This window comes from Acomys minous, assembly GCF_964271855.1.
Source record: "Acomys minous genome assembly, chromosome: 6".
Lineage (NCBI taxonomy): Eukaryota > Metazoa > Chordata > Mammalia > Rodentia > Muridae > Acomys > Acomys minous.
In genome coordinates this window covers 4,180,121-4,203,417 of record NC_140487.1, presented here as the reverse complement: position 1 = coordinate 4,203,417, position 23,297 = coordinate 4,180,121, and the positions used below count along the sequence as shown (strand labels likewise).

Sequence of the window (23,297 nt, the reverse complement as noted above, 5' to 3'; positions counted from 1 at the left end):
GGATGTTGGTTGGTTGTTGGTTGCACTTTGTTAAGTAGTTCTGTACAAAGAAGAAACAACAAGAAGGGGAAAAAAAAAGATATTCTGATGGCAAAGATCAAAGTTGCCTGCACAGAGCTCCATGCCCCTAATCAGCAGGAAGTAGTCTAACAATAATGTCCAGGATCCCCTCTCCCCTACCCCCTGCTCCTCCCCTACCCCTGCTCCTCCCTTCCCCCTCCCCACATTCTGACCCCTTGCTTTATTCAGGAATCACTTTCCTTTCCTCTCTATGCTTTTTTTTTTTCGTTTCTAGTGTTACAGGGTTGAAAGGGAAGAATAAAAGAGGTGGAGAGGGGTGGAAGAAAGAGCATGCATCGAGCCATAGATTTTATCCTAAAATCCGCATTCAAAAGCATTGGAGGTGGATGCATGCGGATTAGAAGTTCAAAGTCATCCTCACTTATATACCGAGTTCAAGATCAGCCTAAGGCCCTGTCTTCAAAGAAGTATGCAATGTAGGATGTCAATAGTGCCAAAGTAAGAAGCCCTGATTTTTTTTTAAACAAAGTGTTATGACCTCTTTTTGAGATCTCAGAAAGGTCAAGTAACTTGGTCAACGGTGTGCACCTTGCAAGTAAAGATCAGGGCCAGGAATAGAAGTTCATCTAGCTCAAAGCCCACGCTTTCCAACAAGAGGAGAGGCATAACTTCAGTTCACCGAAGGCAAAAATTAACACGTATATACCATAACTTACTAAAGGCAATAAACTGAAAACAAGCCATTTTCAAATGGAATATTTAGCAAATGCTTCTGATAGTGCAACAACACCAGAAGTTACTGCCTAACATGCCAAGTGAGAAATAAAACTGTAAAGTTGATAGAAAAATTGGAATACTTTTATTTCATTTAACTACTTCATATATGATATATATGTATGTATATGATTTTATACACACACACACACATATGTATAATGTTCTCAAAAATAATGCAACTGGATGTTGGAGCTTTAAATGACACAGGCAGTCAGACAAAATTATTCATGCTTCTAAGAAAGAAGGTCATCAAAATAAAATCCATCAAGACTTCATTAAAAATAGAGACATAAATGGAACAAAATTGATACCAAGAAAAGATTTGATGTATTGGTAAACTGCCTGCATGCTAAACAATCTTCTAAATGAGTTAATTGCAGCTTAGAAATATAAATAGATCACTCAGATCACTGAAAAGAAGTCTGCCTGCTTACTATGCTTATTTTACAGAAACCTCTTTGCATTTTATTCCCTATTCAGCTAACTATAATGCACTGGGATATAGATATATCCCATGTAAGCAATTTACAGAGACCAAGCCTAGATATTTTAGACTTTTATTTGTGAGAAGGAAATATTCCTCCCCTGAATTGTTTTCCTAGCGTTTCTACATAGGTCTTCCATGGGGAGAAGTGACAGATGGTAGAGGCAGACACTTGTGAGATGAAGAACAACTAGATCCCACTCATAATCTGCAACTGGAGAATGGGTGGAATGTCATTGCTGACTATAGGGCGGATGTCACTTTGAGGACGGTACATTTTGGATGAAGAAGACTGCTGAATGTATGACTCCCAAGTGCTTATAGAACTCCTGAGACCTCACTTTGTACCATGGTTCCGTTTCTTTAGAGTCCAGACTGTACGTGAGAACAGGGTAGATCTTTATTGAGACTTCAGAAGAAACTCAATGGAACATTAGCAAGAGGGGAAAAGCCCATGCATCTGTCCTATTTTACCCTTCAAAAATGAAGGAGCAAAGGCTTAAATACAGGCTTTTGTTAATCTTTAGATTTTTGCTTATAAAAACTGATATGAAAACAGCATGTATTAATACAAGAAAACACCACACACACACACACACACACACACACACACACACCAAGTTAATTCTTGTTTAAGTGCCTGTGCTGATTTCTTTCTATGCTTTGATAAATGATCGATACACTTGTCATTTGAAACTTATTGTATATTTGTAGAAGATAGAATACTAACAGAAGATACAGTCACAACTTCAACACAATGTAATTTCTGCCCGGAGACTCCATTTTCTGTATTTCCCCATTCCTAGAAGCTGCTGCATTTAGTGAGCATTCTGTATCCTTAGACCCACATGAATTTCCTCCCTTTAGTCATTATTTCAGTGACATGTCACTCTGGGTCTCTTTTACACCATCTTCCACTTTTAGAGACTTGTGGGGTTCACCTGCATTAAGCAGGATAACTGAGTCCTAGCACTGGCCTTGTCTGTTTTGCTATTTGAGATAACTGGTTTAGATGTGGATTTCATTAGAAGGATCAGTCTTCTGTCTGCCACAGTCTGTGTATTCTCTATAACAAATGTATAAAAAACTCCACTCTATCTCCAGCAGTACATCAAGAAACTGTCTCATGTTAGTGTATGCACATGGCTAGAAAAATCAAAAGGTATTGAAGAGTTTGTATTTCATTTGATACCATTCTCTGGTCCTTACAAGTTACCAGTTTTATAACCAGTTTTTAGTTACTATGGTTATCTCCCATCACCAAAGAAATGGTGTAGAGTGTCTTTATTAGTTACTTACCCCAGACTCTTCAGAGTAATGTCTGGCTGGGAGCTCACACTGCTTTGGGAGTGGGGATCAGTTTGTCAGTGCTGCAGCCTAGAGAGTTGTTTTTATACGACCTCTGATGTAATGAAAGATCTGTGTGAGTATGGAACTCCGGAGTGGAAGAGCTTATCAGGCAGCCTTGCAGCACTGCTGTGCTTTTTGCTTTTGCTGATACAGCCAAGCAACAGGGAAGCCACTGCGTCCCACTCCACTCCAGCTTTCAGCTGTCTTTTTAGCTATCATGGAAACATTTTAAGTCTATTTCCTCCTTTCCGCAATGCTAGGATGAGTCCTTAGTGCTTTTCCACTGAGTTACACCCCCAATCCATCCTTGTAGTTTAGAAGTATCATACTAAAATGTTCAGGATGGCTCTTTTTAGTTTGAAAAACAATTTAAATTCTTTTTATTAATTATATCTCTTTAACACTTTCATTCATGTATAAAATGAATTCTCACCTCTCACCACTATCAACTCCATCCTCCCTGAAAATCCCCCCGTCACCCATGTTTTGTTTTTCTTGTTGCCCACTCAGTTTAACTAAGGCTGTTCTTTGTGGCCGTGGCTGTGAACTAGTGGAGCCTCATCGACTCAGCAGCTAGTATACAACTAAAGACAAGGACTCCTCACCGAAGGCTTCAGTAGCCAAGAGCTGATCTTGAAGGTGTAAGCCACCACCCCCCTTCCCATTCATAACTGATTATCGATGTGTCCAGTCTTATGTAGGTCCAGTGCTGGCAGCCACAGTGGCTGTGACTTCAAGGTTGCAGTGTCAGGGACTGCAGGGTGGCTCAGGAGTTGACATTACTTCCTGCTTTCGCAGAGGACTTGGGTTTTGATCTCCGTACCCACATAGCAGTTCATAACTCCAGTTCCAGGGGCTCTCATATTCTCTTCTGTCCTTCATGGGGACCAGGCATGCATGTGGTGCACATACATTTATACAGACACCTACACATGCACATGAAATAAAAGAAAAAAAGCTTTATATTACAAAGACTGCAGTGCTGTCTTGTGCCTATAAGACAGCCCCTTTCAGCATCTTTTGCCTCTTACCTGTTTCGGATTCCTCTTCCATAGTATTCCCTGGGCTGTAAAGGGAGTATGTGGTGGCCTGTCTTATCCCTGGGAAGGGATAATCACAATGGAAGAACTTAATCTACCAGATTGGCTTATGTATATGTATATGGAGACATTTTCTTCATTGCTTATTGATGTAGAAGAGCCCAGCCCAAAGTAGAAATAAAATCTTCTCAGATTAAAGCTGAGAGCAGTGCTCACCCCAGGTAGGTTTTAGCAGATTGGGGGAATGTGTCCTTTTTTTAATCACTAGGAAATTCTACTTAGTTCATTGATAACTTCATTTAATTCTCATACTTTATGATTTTAGTTCGTATTTATTACAGTCTCAATGAAGTCTTGTGGAAGAGAAGATGAATGGGTGGATTCATCTTAACATATTGAGATAAGGTCTTACACAATAGAGGCTGAATCATGGCTTATTAGGTACAGTGCTTGCTTTGTGCAGATTCTTAGCACACAAGGAAAAGCTGAGAATGGTGGCATGTATATGTAATCCCAGTGCTAGGAAGGTAGAGACAGGAGGATGGCAGGCACTTGGTGTTTAACCAGACAAATGGAAAAGTGGAGCTCCAAGTACAGTGATGCCCTGTCTCAAAAACTAAAGTGCAGATCAATTGTGGGAAACATTTGGCTTTGACTTCTGGCCTCAACATGCAGCCATATGGGTGAGACATGTATATACATATGCACACATCTACACACACACACACACACACACACATACACACACGAGTACATATAAAATGAAATCTCATACAATGTTTAGTCAAAGATGATAAAGATAAACACAAGCCCAGGTGGGCAAAACGTACCTGTTGAGTCTGTTTATTTCCTATATATTTCAGTTATAGTAGGTCATTGTCTATTTGAGTTTATCTGGGAAGAGGTGAGAATACAGACAAATACCATAATTATCTGGTCTCAGCCACTGGAATTTCGGAATGAAAATATTTTGTTCCTGAAGCTTCTCTTACTTCAAATCTAGCCACAACTATTTAAAATATATAAGAACATAAAACTCTACTTGGATTATGATTCTTTTGATTTTATTCTCATTTATCTTTTTACTATTTAGAATTTCTTGAATAATTTTAAATCTGGTTTACCATTGGTCTTTGATCTTAATACTGTAATACTTTGTAATAGAGGATGTATGGTAGGTTTTGGGGTTTCAAAAACAGTGGTGGGGCTGAGTGATTTAAAAAAAACATCCAAAATGTGGAGTGCAGGGGAAGTCCTAAGTCACCACAAAGAGAAACTGATGGGTTAGGACTTGCTGATAGTGGTGGCAGGCCCAGAGCCTCTCTTGGTCAACAGAAGCAGTAGTTGGTGAAGAAACCAGAGCATGGCTCAAAACAAGTACAAACTGGAACCTGTGGTGACAAATGACAACCTGAGTTAGCAAGCTGGAATGTAACTGGGCGATGTGAAACTGTTATGAGACTTGTAGCATCAAACACTGACAGTGTGGTGAGCTACCCTAAGGTGAAGCTGTTGGTGTAACACGTTGTCACACACACAGATTGGGACTCAGAACCAGAAGGAGGGTGCCTGGCAGGGGGGCAAGGGCTGTAGATCAGGTATTAGTTCCTTAAGTAGAACTCAGGTGGGAGGAACATAACGTTCCATCTTGCTAAGCTGACGAACTACAAACCCCACAATACTGTAGGAATGTGAGGCTGATGCAAACTACAACTGTGAGACTCTTACAGCGTGAATGCCACAGTGAGCATTCTGCTAGGCAGGAGGGATCATGGGTAGAAGACAGTTTACCCTGAAAGAGTTACAATAACTTGGGTGGACAAAGAGAAAACACTCTCTTAGGTGCCTTTAGCTCAGTGCCTCACATACTTAACTGAGGGTATTGAGAAGTTGCTATTTATTAAGTCTGTCTAATAGGTGTTTCACCTTTTTAAGGAATTGACAGTCTAGGAAAAAAAATCAATCTGTATCTGCTACATAAGTGAACTATATATATATATTGATATGGACACATAATTAAGGTATTTTCTACAAAGGCTGGATGGTCTGGGGAAGGATTCCCGGTTCAGCTACATTTCAATGGTCAGCTGTAAACAGATGTACAAGATGGGACTGGGTGCTGACTGACCAGCTTAGACAAACACACATGGCCCTTCCCCGAGTATCATGGACTGGGAGAACTGGTTGGCAAAGGCAGTGGGAGGGGAAGTTGGTACGTTTAGCATCAGTGAGCTCATGAGGAAATCAATATGCCATTGTTTGTGAAGACAATGGAAGTCACTAAAAGATGAAAAGCATCAGTGAGACATTTGAATATATCCTGAGGTTTTAATTAGTTAATTTTGCAGTGTTCAGGATCAAAGCCAGAGCCTGCGCACAGTAGGCCGAGAGCTGGACCATCACTCCCAAGGACTGTTTTACTATATTAAGACACACATTATATTTGCAGTTCTTTTATGGTAAATATGTTTGACCCATTCAGTTATCTCTTATGTAGTTGTTGCCACACCTTCAGATGAAATACTAATAGTTTTAAATCATGTGTCTAGGAATCATCCGCTTGTTTCTTCTAATATGAGCAGGGAAGTTGCAGTTTCTGAGAAGGCACCTTTCTTCCTCTTCTCTTCTCAGTACAGTACAATTACATCTTCAGGTAAATGATGAACTATGATTTAAGTGATTATAAAGAGATAATTGACTTCTAATAGTTGGACATTAGTGAAAAATACAGCTAAGACTGTCAGTGCCCTGAGAATATGTATATTTTGCAAGCAAATCTTTTTCATTTTTTAACTCATCTCTTAGCACGTTAGTCCATGCATTATCCCTGACTTAGCTAACAGTTCCTGTTCTAAAATTTTAGAGATCCTAGTGAGGTATGTTGACCTTCTTCTTATCCAGAAATCATTCTGCATATCAAAATTAATACCTAAAATTAATTATGTATATCTGTAACCTGTCCTCCACTTCACATCTTCCAAATTTTCATTAAAGATCTCCCATCAGCTCTTCTGTACATTCTAGACACCCCATGTTTATTCTTATAAAGTATCATTTGATGCCATTTTATTGAGAGAGTGGCTATAGATGCATTTTTTAAGTCTTCAGTTTTAAACACCAATATAAAGATGTTTGTGGATTAGCATTCTGGAATTGTGGTGGAAGTTCCTAGGAAGGATCGAACAGTGGATACTCTTGCTGAAATCAGAATAATAAGCAAATAGATCCTGAAGTGGGGTTGGAAAACAGAAGGTGCAAGAAGGAAAGGAATGGGTCAAAGAGCTGCTGGTCAGCCATGGCTGGAGGATCGGGCCTGCCATCTCACTTCAGAGTTCCAGCGGAAACCATCACAGGTTTAAAGACTGCTTAAACTACAGACTAAGTTCAAAGCCAGGCTGGGAAATTTAGAAAAACTGTCTCACTATATGAGATCTGTCCTTTCAGATGCCCAAGATCCAATCTCTAGACCACTGCCCAAATTAACTTGCAAATAACTGATTTAAGTTTTCAAAGATGGAGTTTAAGAGATGTATTGTATACATACAGCAAGTGTATGTATTTACTCAATTTCATACTACACCAGATATTTTTAAACCACAGTGTCCCCCCTCCCCTGCCTTTTAAAATCACACACACCCCTGCATATCAGGGTGTTACTAATTATATTCAGGAGGCTGTGAAAACATTTAAAGGCAGGATATGAAGTTGGGAAGGAGATACTTTGAGAGGCTCCCAGGAGGACTTGGATGGAGGAGAGGGCGGGGAATGAATATGATCAAGATGCACTATACACATGCATAAAACTTTCAAGGAAAAAAAAAAGAAAATAGTGAACTCAGAAATAGAATTTTATGACGTGACAGTCAGTTAACTTGTGGGAAGTGCACTTGAGTTAAAGTGACTAATCTTGCAAACAAACAAACCAACAAAAAAAACCCAAAAAAGCAATATAACGAGGCTAGAGATTTAGAGCAGGCCAGTGTTCGTTGCTGAACATCCAGTTGCAGGCACAGTCTTTGCTTCAGGAGCTAAGCAGAAGCAAACGGTGAACACAGGCTGGAGGGCAGCAAGGAGATGGGAGGCAAGATACTGCAGGGAACAACGCGCTGATTGTAGCACACCAGTAAAAAGTGGGCCACTAGAGGCAAAGGATTTACATTCACGCTGGAATTTCAAGGAAGGAAAAGGAATGCTTAAAAAGAATTAGCATCTGGTAGTAAGCAGTGATCTCAACTGTACAAATGAATGACAAGTGTCCTAACCAATTCCTGGGGAAAACTTTGAGGGTGATGCAGTAGGTGTCAGGGAGTCCTGATTGCTAATCGTGCTTACAGCCGGAGACGTTTACTCTGTGCTTATATTATCAAAACAGAGGACATGGGATTTCAAGACCGTTGGACTTGCACCTGTTCCAAGAGAGTTGTCTTTTCTTGGTATAAATGAATACGATTTTACAGAACCTTGATTTGCTTTGGGCTGGCTTTGTTCCTACGATTGACAACACAGTTTAGTTCTCAGCTGCTGGGCATCATAAGTGTTTTGCTCAAGTTCCATCTAGCCATTTCCTATGATGTTCAAATGAGGCCATCCATTTTAAAATCGTCGTTTTGATTATTGCTTCATCATCCTGATCCCTGACAGCAGGTATGTCATTATTACAAAAAAAAATTGTCAGCAAAGGGGTGTACAGGGGCTATGGTTAAAACTATAAGCAGCCGTAGGCATAATTAGGTAATAATCTTTATTTTCACATACTCTTAGCTTAGAAAAAGTACATTATATGGGAATGGTGTTGACCAAAAGGAGGGGTGCAGAATATTCAGATGGTATCCCAGAAACTCGCAAATGAGGGTTTCAATTCACCCACTTCCAGATACCAGCTGACTTTGTTATCTGACTGCTATAAAACGAGCCGCACAGTGTGGGACCAGAAGATTAGAGTTCGAAGGGCACAAGCTGAGTGATGGTACTCTTTAGCCTAATGTTTACTCTTCATTTTCTGCACAGGAGGCCACATCCTCTGCACCTTTCTCCACTCCCTCTTTCTGAGCCCTGTGTACTCTCCCCTGGGCACCCAAGTTACTGTAAAACCATTACAGTTGCTTTGTTGTCTCTGAGTTAACCTAGAGGCATAACTATACTTTACCATTTAAATGAAATAAACTGGGGCCACTATTAAACATTACGCTTTAATGAATGGCACAAGGAGAGAGTGCCTACCAAATTTAGAATATGTGGTGATTCCTTATGTAGCAAGACAATATTTGGTTTCCGTTTAGAACAAATCTAATCACAAAACAAAACAATCCACCCATGTGTAGAGTCCTCAAGAGCAAGACAGCAATAGGGTGGGCATTGGATTTGTGAACAGAGCTTGAATGTTTCACTAAAAACAAAACAAAACAGAAAGAACATGTATTCCTTTCAGCATGCGTGTCCCTGGGATGGAATTCAAGTCCTCAGACTTGGCAGAAAGCAATAGCCATTGCCCCATTAATACATTTTCCTAGCTGAAGGCTTGAGTATTTCATAGATACTACACAACCAAATGAAATTGTAATGGAAAAGGTTAGTTAAGGTATGTTGAAATTTTTTTTTAAATGAGAATCTGAGTGTTAGACTTTCACAGTAGTTTATAGTATTTTCATCCTAGAAACAAGAAGAAACAGCTCCAGAATGTTCTTTAGTATAAAAGGTAAGTGGCACTTTTAATTTTGGTTTGGGAACTGAACTCTTTTATTTATTTATATATATATATGTTGTGAGCCTAGCATTTAACAGCTGTGCCATCTCTCCAGCTTAATTTTGGTTTGGATTCATAAAACAAAAATCAAAACCAAAAGCAAGCAAACAAACAACAATAACAGGAATCCTGGAACTTACTGCCAAAGTTGATGCTTGTTACATTTAACCAAAAAAAAAAAAAAAAAAGTAGTAAATATTAGTAAAAGCCATACTACATTCTATATGTGGAGGTACTCATCTTGAATTTGTCTTTTCCTTTGGATATTTAGCCACATTAATTTTTGTTAATAAGCTCTGAGTTTAATAGGAAGTCAAAGGCTTTTAAGCAGTCACGGTGTAACATTTTAAAATCTCTCCTGTGAAGCTAGAAAAATTAGATTATAATTGTAGGTGCTTGATGAGCTATTTTAACATAAGGCTTCTTTGATGTCCATGAGGTGGGGAGCTGTCCCAGACAGTGAGAGATGCACCATTTATTTACGTTCAATCTTGTTTTGTAGATATGCCAAGAGGGCTGAAGAATGGAGCTCTCATATTTAACAGAACACCACAGTAGTACCTTGACAGTAACTCAAGCCCTTGGAACAAAGCCCCAAGTCAGATTTATTTGGAAAAGTATTCTAAGTTCTCTAAACATTGTGCTGAAGTCTTTGCTGTAAAGTCGCTCCCTCAACAATTACTGACCAGGTACCACTGCCCTTAGTGATTTTTGACACACGCATACACATTTATGCATGAGTACGGAGAACTCATTTGTTGACTATAAAAATACCAAATTTTGAACAAACAAACAACAAAGGAAAAAACTAATAAAGGTGCAAAAACAAGTGACAACAGATATCCAATCTACATGAGTACATTTATTAATACTTAAATGGTGGCTTATTTTATTATTATGGAAATATACATGCCCTTATAATTAAATTTTCATAATGAAAACTTAGAATCAATGAAGGAAAAGTTAGAGAACATCTAGTTACTAGTCTGTAATATCTGTAGCATGCCATTTCTTTCCAAAATGACTCCACAAAAAATCATTATGCAATTCTTAAGTTGTCTGATTTAAAGGGATAGGCTAGGTGTTTTGGCAAAATTCACTGGCACTCTTTTGCCAAACTAAAGCCAGTGTTTTTATAATGTAGGCTAGTGAAAGAAAGATGAAATTATGTATAGTACATTACATATGGATATAAAGTAGCTGTCTTGATACACTTTACCCTCGGAGTAAGCCTCCGAGTCAGAGCCTGCGCCTGATTTGATGGGCAAGTGGAAAGAGCATCATGACTCTGATTTTCTTGGCTTCCTTTCATGGGACTGCTTCCAGCTGCTGCTTATTTGATGTGACTTCATGTCATTTAGTGTTACTGGCTTCCAGAAATGCTATCCTACATCAAGTCCAAATCCATTTCTTTAGGAAATTGATGAGTCTGAACTGGAGATCAGCTATGTATATCTGCAGAGGCAGTGCTGACCTAGTTGTTGAAAGCAGTACCCCACCATTTCCCCCAACTCCTGACTCACTAGTTAAAAAGAAAATAAGCAAGTTGATCTTTGAAACCATGGGAAAAGACCGAGATGATAGTGAAGTAACTCCAGCCTGGGACAATTGCTGCTAGGATTCTACACCTTATAACAAATACATTCTGGTTGACAAACTTCTCTTCCTACCCAAATTATGAAGGAGTCATTGAATTGTCAGGATAACTTCTGCTAGCACGGGAACCTTTGCTGAGTTTAAAACATCTCTGCTTCTTTTGCCAAAACAAGTAAGTTGGATCAGATAGTGGAGACTCTATGGTCAGGTGGATTCATTTCCCTTGTACTAGAATTACAATTTCGTTTCATTGCTATTCACATGTTAAGAACTGACCTACCTAGCTCCTGGCTTAATGGACACCACCCACACCTGAGATGAAATGTCATCCTGGGACCTGAGTGTAACTTACGTTTCAGATTTCAATCTGTGATGCTGAGATTGTGGCAATCCACTGATGGACCAACGGCTTCAGCACTTTTTGTCTGGTTTCAGGTTACAACATAGGTATTGAGAGTTACCTGTCTTGCCTAGATCAGATTCTTTCTTTCTTTCTTTCTTTCTTTCTTTCTTTCTTTCTTTCTTTCTTTCTTTCTTTCTTTCTTTTTCCTCCTCCTTTTCCTTCTCCTCCTTTTTTAAAAAAAGTTTATTCTTCTCTCATCTATTACATCTCAACTATAGTTTCCCTCCTTCCTCTCTCCTCAGGCTTTCCCTGCCACCTCCACTTTCTCCCCAGATTCACCCCTATTTCACTCCCACTCGGAAAAGAGTAGACCTTCCATGTCATCAAACAAATATGGCATAACAAACTATAGTAAGGCCAGGCACATATACTCACATCAAGGCTGGACTAGGCAACCCAGTAGGAAGAAAAGAGGCCCAAATACAGGCAAAAGAGTCAGAGACATGCACCACTCCCAATGGCAGGAATCCCATGGGAACACCGAGCTCCACAACCATAAAATTTATGCAGAGGACCTATACATTCTCCCTGATCTTATGAGCTCACTTGAGTTCTGGTCAGTTGAATCTGTGGGCCATGTTCTTAGGGTGTCCTTGATCCTCCCTCTCTTTCTTTTACAGGACTCTCCTAGCTCAGCCTCATATTTGACTGTTGGACCCTGCATCTGCCCCCATCACTTGCTACATGAAGTCTCTCTGGACTCTGATGATGATTCTGCTAGGCTCCAGTGCCAGCACAGCCTGAAGGCATGACAAACTGTAGGTCAGAGGTTTTGAGGCTAGGTTGGAGTCCCAATCTTTCCACTTGAGGCCTTGCCTGATTACATAGGACAGCCGGTTCATGTCCCTAATTACCAGCTGTCTTTGCTAGTGTTACTCTCATGGGTTGCATGGAGTTTCCATTGCACTAAGTTTGTACCTCATTCCCAAAATGTCCCCGGATTGTAGCCATCTCTCCTAGTATTCTCTCTCGCCACCCCCAGCCCAATCCTGTTTCTATGCCCACTGACCCTCAAGTCCTCCCATGAAATCTACTCTATTTTCCTTTAAACTTTCCTTCATCTTTAAATGGAAACTCATAAATCATGTTTTATAGAATAAAGTACCACTTTGTATATATCTCACTTTTGTATTTGGTAGGACAGAGGGTATTAGTACCAAGAATAACTCCCTTCAAACTTCAACTTTATTTTATTAAATTTTTTTGAGCAGAGAACAAAATATTATAGTTAGTGTACTGGGGATTTCCCCACACAATTCCAGGCACACGTGACTGTTACAGACCACCTACGCTCCCTTCATTCCTTTTTTGGATGGAAGAAAAAATATATCTTTTATTTAAAAAATTTTTTTTTATTTCTGGATGCTATACCACCATTTTCCCCTTTATTTTCTTATCTCCAATAGCTCTCCTATACCTCTTATCTCTATCTTTCAAATTTATGACTTTTTTATTGGTTGTTGTCACCTGCATATTTATGATGTCATTTGTCACTTCCTTTGTAAAGCCTGTCTTCTCTATCATGACCTTTAGCTCAGTATCAGTTTGATCTCTTGACTCTTTGGAGCATGTGTGCAGGCAGCACAATGCTTATCACACTGTGTTTTAGTTGCTTATTGTGATCAGCTAGGATCTATCAAGTCTTGTTTCAGAAGTAAATCATGCACTGAATAAAATTAATTAGGATTTATTTTATGCCAAGATATGTGAATATTGGGGAACTAGCTGGGTGCTGGAATATAGAGCTTTCATTATGTTGGTTAAGATAAAATAAACGACCAAAAACTCTCTATTCAGATAGCAAACTGTCTATGTCATCTTCTCATTTGGAAAACTACTAACCTGCACTTCCAACGTACTCAGGTAATGAAGTTTATTCCCTCTCAAGTCTCTGATAGGATTGAAGACCAGGTAGTTTAGTTTTACACTGAAGCTTAGTTGTTTAGGAGTTAAGATGTTTTTAGGTCTAGATAGATGTTTTAAGCTGATGATGATGAGATGTGATAGATATCATATTTCAGATGCACCAAGATAGGAAAGATGTTTTCTTCAAGCTGTAAAATACAAATAGCCAAAAGCACTAAGAATTCAACATTTATGTAATTCCTGATTGTTTCATGGTTGTTCTTGCTATAGGTAGTTTATTGTATATGTGTAATAATATAAATGCACATGTAAAAAATAAAAAATTAATAAAAAAGAAAAAAGATAAAATAAAAAATTAGAGAAAGAAAATAATCATAGACTTAGAGTATCATTATAAAGCTATTAGTTAGAAGATGAGAGATTAAGTACTCAGGATGCCTTGGAGATATCAGGGAGAGTGTTAAGAAGTTCATGGTTAGCTACAGACCAGGAGTTTAAGACTCAATGGGTTCTACCATTAGATAATAATTATTTTCAGGAATGGTCTAAATATGCATAATAAACATTAAGGTAGTAAAAAGAGCTTGGCTTTTCTGGGATTAAAAAATGAGAGTAAGTGATTCATCGAGAGACACAACAGATACTTAGTGTAAGCAGTTGGTCATTCCTTACGTAATGCAGCACATCACAGCAGTAGAGTGAGAGGAATTCATCCTTCCTTTACTTCCATATTTATTTAACATGCTGTACTATGGAAATCAGAACAGCAAAACCATTGCCTTAACATGTAATGTCTTCATTAGCTAAATTCATTGTTAAGGTTTGTATTTTTAATATTTGGGTTTTTTTGTATCAGTACACTTCACAAATAATAACATACAAAGTGAAATACTTGGCCTTTGGAGAGTATTATTCCTGAGACCAGCATGATATTATTTGTCAATGGTTTGTCAACTCTGACTTTTGAAAGAGTATATGTGCAAATTTGATATTATACACTACTTTGTTTATTGTCTCAGATGAATCAGAAATGAACATCTAGATTAACCTGGGCCAATCCAGATATTTTCTTCAGAAATTTTCAGGAAGAGTCAAAGAGACAGAGCCCCTTACAACGACAATCGATGTGGAAACTGAAAGATTTAGTAGAGATGGAGTCATTTACCTCAGAGCAATGAGCTTCAGAAATTTAGGGAGTAGAAGAGAAACCACAAAAAGCAGAATAATCTAGCTAACAGAAAAAAGAAAGTAGATAGAGTAAATATACAGAGAAATACAATTAAGACCATGTGGCTCACTGAACTAGAGTGGTGTCCTTGCATATGCCCAGCACACTAGTTAATCATGTGAAGACCGGAAAAGGTTTGTCCTGGTCCCTTTAAAATGTGTTTGATGCATACATCCTCATTACACACACACACACACACACACACACACACACACACACACATACATACAGACACACACACACACACACACACACATACAGACACACACACACACATACAGACACACACACACATACACACACACATACAGACACACACACATACACACACACATACACACACACACATACAGACACACACACATACAGACACACACACACATACACACACATACACACACACACACACACACACACACACAGAGTTAGCTGAAGGAACAAGGAAACCGGTGCCCATTTGAAGCCAGCCATGTGACCCGAAGACACACAAGACACCACATTTGCAACAACTTTTCTTGTAGCCACATCTCCTGCCCTATGGCCTCTGAAGGAAAAGCAGGTGGGTCCAATTAAGGCCGAGGCTCTTTAATGTCGGAGATGAGTGTTGCTTCAGAGTACAGGACCAGCACAGGCAAGCAGCAGCTGTTGGCTAGCTCAACTTATTAGTCAAACCATTCTCTCCACCAACGTAAACAGAGCAAGCTTGCACAAAAAGCGTGGGATGCTTATTTTCATGTTTCTTTTCAATGCTTCAGTTTGTGAATTCTAGCAGAATTCACAGACAAAAGTAGTATTTGTGACTCTAGTGCATAGTGAGAAAGTATAGTAGCATATTATTAAAATTATATATGCTAATAATAAGTTTATGCAAATGTAAGTTATAAGATGCATGATATTGTTTCTTTATGACTGAAAAGTTTATATTAACATCTTAAGAGATTTGAAAGCAGAATATGAGTATTGTGGATTAATGTTATAAATTGGTATATTTTATAATACATAAATTGATATGGAATGAGTTTTCACATACAAACCATTACATTTAAAATTATAAATGTATTGCTTTATTTCTGAGTTATTATTATTTTCTTTTTGTGTTGTTTTGAGACAGAGCTACTTCATGTAGCCCTGGCTATCATGAAACTTGCTTTGTAGGCCAGACTGGCCTTGAACTCAGAGATCCACCTACCTTAGCCTGCTGAGTGCTGGGATTAAAGGTGTGTGCCACCACTCATCAGCATTTCCTGTTTTTATTACTTCATAAGAACATGGCTTTTAGAAGTTGAAACATACACCATAGGAAGAGCAGAGAACCGGGATGCTGCTGAAGATAGTATCTTCTACATGTGACAGGGAAGCAACAGCCATACAATCTTAACTGGGTATCTAACAATGACTCCCATAGTGACCGTACCAGTCAGCATGTCAGTCACCAAAGATGAGGGGAATTTCACAAGCTGCCCTCTTCCCTCCAGATGAGGAGATGCAGGCAAGCAATGCCTGCTGAGAGAAGAAGAATCAGTTTCCTACAGCAACAAGTCCCCCCCAGTAGGTTATGCAGCGTCAATCTGTCAGTGGTAAACACATATAGGGGTAGGAGGATAGAAGCGCAGTGGTTGGAAATGATATACATTCATTCATGCACAAAGCTCTCAAAACAATTTCCAGCATGGCTGGGGGACGGACTCTTAGCTGAGGAGCTATTGGCAGTTGGTAGCCTCTGAGAGAAAGAGTCATTTTTCTTGGGCAAAGGGATATCTACAAATAAGGAGAACTATGGGACTCAGTGGGTTACTTATAAAAGGAAAGAGAAAAGAAGAAGACAAGAAGTTGAGAGGGAGTTATGTTGACAGAGGCAGGACAATAGTGAGAATGGATATGATGAATAAAGATTTTAAAAAACTATATTGACTTAAAAGTGATTATCTATTACTGATTAAAAAAAAACAAAGTAAGCAAACATTTTGATGTACAGTCATCAAATTTTCAGGAATGAGAACAAAAATCATTTTGAGAAATAAATATATTATTTGTGCCTATGCATGCCTTTACTTATCATTATTGCATTAGTTTCTGTAATCATTCAGATGAATAATTATATAAATTTGATAACACTTAGATCAATTCGTATGTAGTACTTTGCTGACTGCTAGCTATAACAAACTACTACATTTAACCATCATCAAATTTAGCCAATAGGAAGATTTGCTAAAAATTTTTATATCTAGTCTTAAATTCTTAAGCATTTGGTCACATGGCATATTAATTTTTGTCAGGCCTTTATGTTATACTGTCCAGTGGAGAAACAGGTCTGTCCCTGAGCTGCTTACTGTGTTGCTCTCTAAAGTTTCAATGCTGTTACCTACCAGGCTACTGTTCTTTTTTTAACACTGTAACTTTTTTTGTTTGCTTGTTTAAACTTTTGACATTTTAAGTGAGATCCTTGTTTTTTTGTTTTGTGTGTGTGTGTGTTTTCTCTCTCTAAATTGTCTTATATAAGATATCACAGTAGCCCAAACCTTTTCTTGTATACTTTATAAAAAGTTTTAAGTAGTAATCTCAAAGTGAATATCCAGGAGAAACAATTCTTTAATTTATTTTCTTCTTTCACATTCTAACTTAAAGGATTGTTGATCTAAAAGGATCTTTGCAGAATCCTCCATTACACTTTCCTCTTATAGATAAGAGAAGTTGAAACCTTGGCTGTTGTGCTGATTTGTCTAGACGTAGAGATCCCAAATGGCTCTGGAAAATACGTTTGTGCTTAAATGGAAGCTCAGTGGGTGTCATTTCCTCTAAAGAATATTCTGTCTTACAGTGCTTTGAATAAAAATGGCCTCCGTATGCTCATATATTTCAATGCTTAGTCACCAGGGAGTGTCACTATTTAATAATATTAGGAGGATTCGGAGGAGGGGCCGTGCGGGAATGGGTGTGGCTTTGTTGGAGGAAGTGTACAACTAGGATTGAGATTCGAGCTTTCAAAAGCCTATACTTGCTCTTTCTACCTGTGAATCAGGATGTTTCTCTCGGCTGCTTTTCCAGTACCATGCCTCCTTGCTGACATGCCCTCTGCCATGGTGACAATGGGCCAGCCCTCTGAAAGTGTAAGCAAGGTCTCGATTAAATGCTTCCTTTCATAAGAGTTACCTAGGTCATAGTGTTTGCTTACAGCAACAGAATAGTGATGAAGACCGCCTAGTGTCCTAACCTCTCCTTTCTCTCCTCTTATCTTGTCTAGTTGGAGGATATCCTGTGGGAAGGAGTTACTTTTCTCCTTCTACCATGTGTGTCCTGGAGTAGGGCTCAGGCTGTCATTGGGCCATCACACCTGCCCCGAGAGTCTATTTCTGACTTTGTAATTCATGAGGGTAGGACTAAAGGAAGGGACAGTTTTAACAAGGGGGTTTTGCGCTAAGTTTGGATTTACACATTCTGATTCCATCTACCTCCGAGTTCATCCTGCTGTGACATGGACAATCACACCCTATTGGTCTCTGAAGGCTTGGAGTGGGCCCCGTAGCTTTGAGGCTCTGTTGATTTCCCATGAAGCCATCACCTCAAGTCCTTTCCTCCCACCTCCTCCTCCACCCAGGAGTTAATCTTTGTCCTAAGCCATGCCATCACTTGCTTCTCTTGGAGGTGAATCTTGCACCTGCTTTGAATTCTATTTGCTGGTTTCTCCACATGGCATTTTGTATTTACATTCAACTTCCTTCTCCTTAAAAGCCCCCATGAGCCTTTAAATGTTCTCAGGATTTTTCCTCCACCAAATGCAAGCAAACACCGTCCTCTGTCCCACCAAATGGCGAGTCCCTCCATCTACGCTCATTGTCTTCAGAGGGTCTAAGGCATTTTCAAACAGTTTCCAGGCTCTGTCTCTGCTTGCTCGTTCCCTACTCGGTCCCTTGTACATCTCATCTCACTTGGCTTGTCCTACTCACCTATTCTTACCCCTGTCCCAACTCCTCACACAGAGATCACTCTAAAGTTCATCTGACTATTCACATGCTAACTACAGAGGATGGTCTTCAGTCTTATATTCCTTTGCATATAGAACATCTGGAAGAATGCAACGCATTTATTCTAGCCTCCTCATATGACATATATAGAACCCAGAGGCTGGAGGTGTCAGTGTTTTCACAGTCAATGAAAAAAAAATGTGATTTTTGGAAAGAGATTCTACACTACTCAATTGACCATTTTTCTTTTAGGATAAACAAATGAAAATTTACAATATGAAGAGTGACAAGCTTACATTAAGAGATCAGGATACATTACGGCACGTTCTATGTGTCTGCTGAGACTCCTTTGCGAGCTCCATGATAGCTGGCTGCTTTTGAAAATGACGGCAGCAATTCTAGAAGTTTAAGGAGGATGGGGACTTGGAGGGAGGATCCTCCTCCTCTCAGCATCTGTGACCTTCTTAGGTGACCAGTGCGGAAACAGCTCTGTCAGTGGACTTTAGTTCCTTGCACAGAGCAGCAGCCAAAGGAATCTCAAACAGCTGTGTTCTGTCAGGTAGCCAGGAAACTCCCCTCTGGAGGAGGAAGAAGGCGTCTTCTTTGCTTCCTTCTGCCAAGGAGAAAGCTGCTATCTGTGGTCTTTGCTCTGGCCAGCTTGTATCTGTCTTGTTTAAAAAAACAAAACAAAAAAAAGGTCAAGCACTTCTAAGCTTCACACCCATCTGGTAGTCCTCAGATCCTGGAAATGGATCAGCATTGGAACTTAGAGAAGACCGTGATGTAAAACACCAAGAAGCCACACTAAGCCTCACGTCCATGAAACATTCTTCCTGTTGTTTACCAATGCTGTGGGACTGATCTGACCGGGGGATTTCCCAGGACTTGCTTGTGTGATCAGTTATATCAGGCATTAACTATCTTGAAGTGGTGTTCTAGCTTATTGGCCCTGGAGCGCGTGCCTTTGACTACTCGGGTGGTTATTTCCATGAAAAATTTGGAGTCCTTCCAACTGGAGTAATGAGCGCACTTAATTTGGTTACCTTCTCTAAGTCTTAATTTTTTTCCTCTCTCCAGTGGGACCATTGCCTGCCTCACAGAACTGTGGTGTGGATTTCAGGTCCCCAGCACACGGCAGGCATAAGGTATTTCCTTTTCCACCTCCTCGGTCTCCTGTTGTTTTTTCCCCTCCCTGCCTCACTGCACCAGTAGCTGAGGCGTTTTTGATAGATGTTTTATTTAAAATCTCATTAAATGAGTGAGCATGACCACAGCAGATTAAAGCAGACACTTGTTTTGCATGGCAGTGCTGAAACTGCGTGGACGGCTGGGGATCAGCTGGGTTTCATGGGTCAGCGGACTGTGTACTTTATGCGACGTTTTCAGATGATAGCATGAATTATTAATCCTAATTAGAGTGTGGTAAGCTGGAGACCTGGATCTGTGCCCAGAGAAGGGCTTTGCCGTATTATAGACATATGGTCACCTAGATGCTACAGTGTCATCTTGTACAGGAACCAGTGAAAACATCACCGTGACCTTGCTTTGTTTCTCTATTATTGATGGCTTTGCCGCTTTGCATGTGTGCTTTTTATATTAAAGTAGGTTTTTTTATACTCACTTATATGCAGTTGAACATTACTGAGGTGAGCAAGACAAACAACCTAGCACGCCTTCTGTGGTGGTCTCATTAAGTGTAAGCTAGGTAAGGCCTGCAGTGGGCTGCAGCTGCTCAGAGCTCCGGAACTCTTTAACGGGAGCCTAACTTAATCTCTGCTCATGTTTGCAGAATGAATTCTGTCCTCAGGTTTGGGAAGACTATCTTACCCCAATACAGAAACCCCAGCTACTCAGTGCCTTAGGCCTGAGGATTTCTGGCTTGAAGTCTCTGATTCTGAAATTCTCAGTGGAGTGGATCAGTGACTAAAGTGAACTTCATGTCTGGTCCTGTCTGATTTTAAGACATAGATACTAATCAAATTGCAGCATGGAAGATTAAAAAGCTGTAAAAGTCTTCTTAAATATGCCTAGACAGCCACAGGTTGTTTAAATTAAAGCCATTTGGAAGTATTTTTCTATTTCTTAATAAACGCAGGCAGCAAGATCTGTTAGGAGGCATGCATTATGACCATTGAAGTTAATTCAGATGTGGTCAGAATAAAAACATGGAACAGGCCTATAAGCAGCTTTTAGCTCTGTTTCTAGTTGTTCTTTATGCTGATTGCTTGCTGTGGAGCTCAGCGGCACCCATCTGGGGTTACTCTAACATGAGGCCCATTTATCTCTTCAGGCTTCTTCCAAAGCACCCTGGACTGGACTCTTGGACAATGAGCTGTGACTTGGATGCATAGAGAGGCCCAGGCAAAGAGTCAGGAAACTTCTATGGGATAGGCTTAATGGGACCATAGCATAGCAGAGTTTGGTAAGGACAGCCTGAGAAGAACAGCTGAAAGACAAGACTGACGCCAGCGAGTTCCAGTTAGACTGAGGGCCTGGCTCTGAGGTAGAGGTGGCTGGGTTACAGGAAGTAGGCTGTGACCGTGCACTGGAAGGGTGAAGGGATTATATGTGAGGCAGGAGTTATGGCCTGATTTGGAGTGTGCTTTAGTCACAGTGAGATAGAGTAATCTGTTGGTTGGGGTAAAGGATTACATTTCTTTACTTGTAGCATAATAGTATCAGGCCACTTAAGCCATCAGCTGTATAGGCTACCTTGTAACCAATAAGGTAATGATTGTGCCATGTTTTCTATATAATGAGAGCATCCCCTAAATATCTAAATATAGCTAAGGAAATACACAGTAATCTGGTATAAAATTAGCTTTCAGTTTCTGATTTTAAAATTCAAAGTTGCTAGTATTTCTATGTGCATGTTTGTTTGTCTCAATATTCTGGCCTTCAAATATCCTGCCTCAGCCTCCTAAGTAGCTGGGGCCATCTGTACATTTCACTTCACTAAGATCAACATAATTTATAACGATTTTCAGAAACATGTTATAAAACGTTGAAATTTACATGCTTCGTGATTAGAATATATATAGTCATGATGCTATTAACAATTATGAATTTAATGTGACTTCAATTTTTTTTTTGTTTTTTTGAGACAGGGTTTCTCTTCATAGCCTTTGTTGTCCTGGAACTTGCTTTGTGAGTTGAGGCCTGCCTGATCTACAGAGCAAGTTCTAGAACAGCGAAGGCACAGACAGGCAGGCTTCCAGTGCTGGGATTAAAGGTGTGTACCACCATTACCCGGCTCAATTAAAAACAAAAACTATATTAACTTATTCTTGCATTGTATTATTTTATGCCTTAAGAGCTATAATTCTTGTTTTCACCAAAAGTGATGATAGAAAACAAACATATGTTAGTGTACTGTATACTAGGGAATGTCAACATAGTCTCCTTTTCCAATAGTTATCAGATTATTTTTGTTTATGCTTGATTTTATTCAATAAATATTGCTCACATTATATTCATACATCATCCTCTGGTTGTTCATATAGTAGGAGTATGTGTTAAACATTTATCCTAATTTGAACAAGGAAATTCAGACCACACATACCTTAAGTGATAAAAGTGCATTAATTATGTAATTAACCAAAATCAATCTGAAACAGTCATAGAGATCTACATGAAGGGAACATATGGAAGATGCTAGAAGAAAATGTGACAGTATCTTGGCCTTGAAGAAGCATCAACAGCTGGCAAGGCGATTTGAACAGATGGACAGAAATGATGTGTTTTCTAACTGGTGGATAAAAATATTCCATGGCCAACAATTCAGAAGAGGTCTTGCCATGTATGGTATTGGGGTTTTTGTTGGGCGGTCTTTGGCCTTTGGAGGGAACATCATCTGCCCAGATGAGAAAAATTCATTAAAATGGTACATGTATATTTATACACAGAATTATGTGTGATAATTTTTAAGGTAGTTAATAGTATGATTCTTTGTGGCTCTTCAGGCTTTGTTATTTTACTTTTCCCTCTCCTTTTTCCATACTTACCCCCACTGCCTCTATAGAGGGCCCTTCATCCCATTTCCCTGCCCTGATTACATGTGTCCTCTACTGCCCTCCATAACCAAACACAATGCAGAGTTCTAGATACATTTCCAAACCCGCTTGCACATAAAGCTTAGGAAACATTGCAGAAGTGCGGAAGAAAGATCGTTAGAGCCAGAGGAGCAAGGTGTTTGCCGTCAGATTGTGTCTCCTAGTCACACCACAGGCTGTACCCATAAAGCTTCACCAACACGGCTGCCCAGGGTGAGCTGATTAGGGACGATGCCAATGGACATGCCAAAGCAGATAGGAAGAACCCATGAGGCCTCAACTCTACACAGAGAATTATAGGCAACCGAGGAAAGCTGAGAACAGGAGACGTGGTCTTCTCCAGGCACAACAACTAGTTGTTCAGTGCCAAATGGTCAGCCATGAAAACATACATACACCTAAGATTATACATACCAAGCAGGTTATATTTAGCAGTATATGTCTATATAAACATAGATATCATGCAATAACAGTGAGAAAAGAGGACATGGAGTTGAAGGAGAGTTGCGAGGGTTTAGTGAGAGGCAGAGGAAGGGAGAAATGTTATAATCTTAAAAATAAAGAAAATTAAAAATTAAAAATATTCAGTGCCCTGAAACATTCCAATAGATTAAAGGGGATGTGTAACCCATCATCTCCGCCTGATTAGAAATTTTACAATGCATTGAGAATAAAAATGAAAAAGGAGCTGGGCATAAAGCATATGTGTTGTATACTTACACTGTTCAGGCTCTTTATGGCTGTACTTTTGTACACAAATCTATCTGGTTTGATT

The 23,297-nt window shown here is 39.5% G+C and overlaps 1 long non-coding RNA gene across 3 annotated transcripts; it reads right to left on the bottom strand.

Annotated features, from left to right (window-relative positions):
• Positions 1 to 1,971: 1,971 nt before the first annotated feature.
• Positions 1,972 to 19,335, bottom strand: LOC311599603. 3 transcript variants are annotated; one of them, XR_014779965.1, is made up of 5 exons: positions 14,446 to 14,509; positions 13,257 to 13,468; positions 4,503 to 4,566; positions 3,664 to 3,732; positions 1,972 to 3,558 (listed from the first exon to the last, which is right to left on the bottom strand). It is a non-coding gene; the product is annotated as an uncharacterized lncRNA (long non-coding RNA). The 3 variants fall into 3 exon arrangements; XR_014779966.1 differs by lacking the exon at positions 3,664 to 3,732; XR_014779964.1 differs by lacking the exons at positions 3,664 to 3,732; positions 13,257 to 13,468; positions 14,446 to 14,509 and adding an exon at positions 18,767 to 19,335.
• Between the last annotated feature and the right edge of the window lie 3,962 nt (positions 19,336 to 23,297).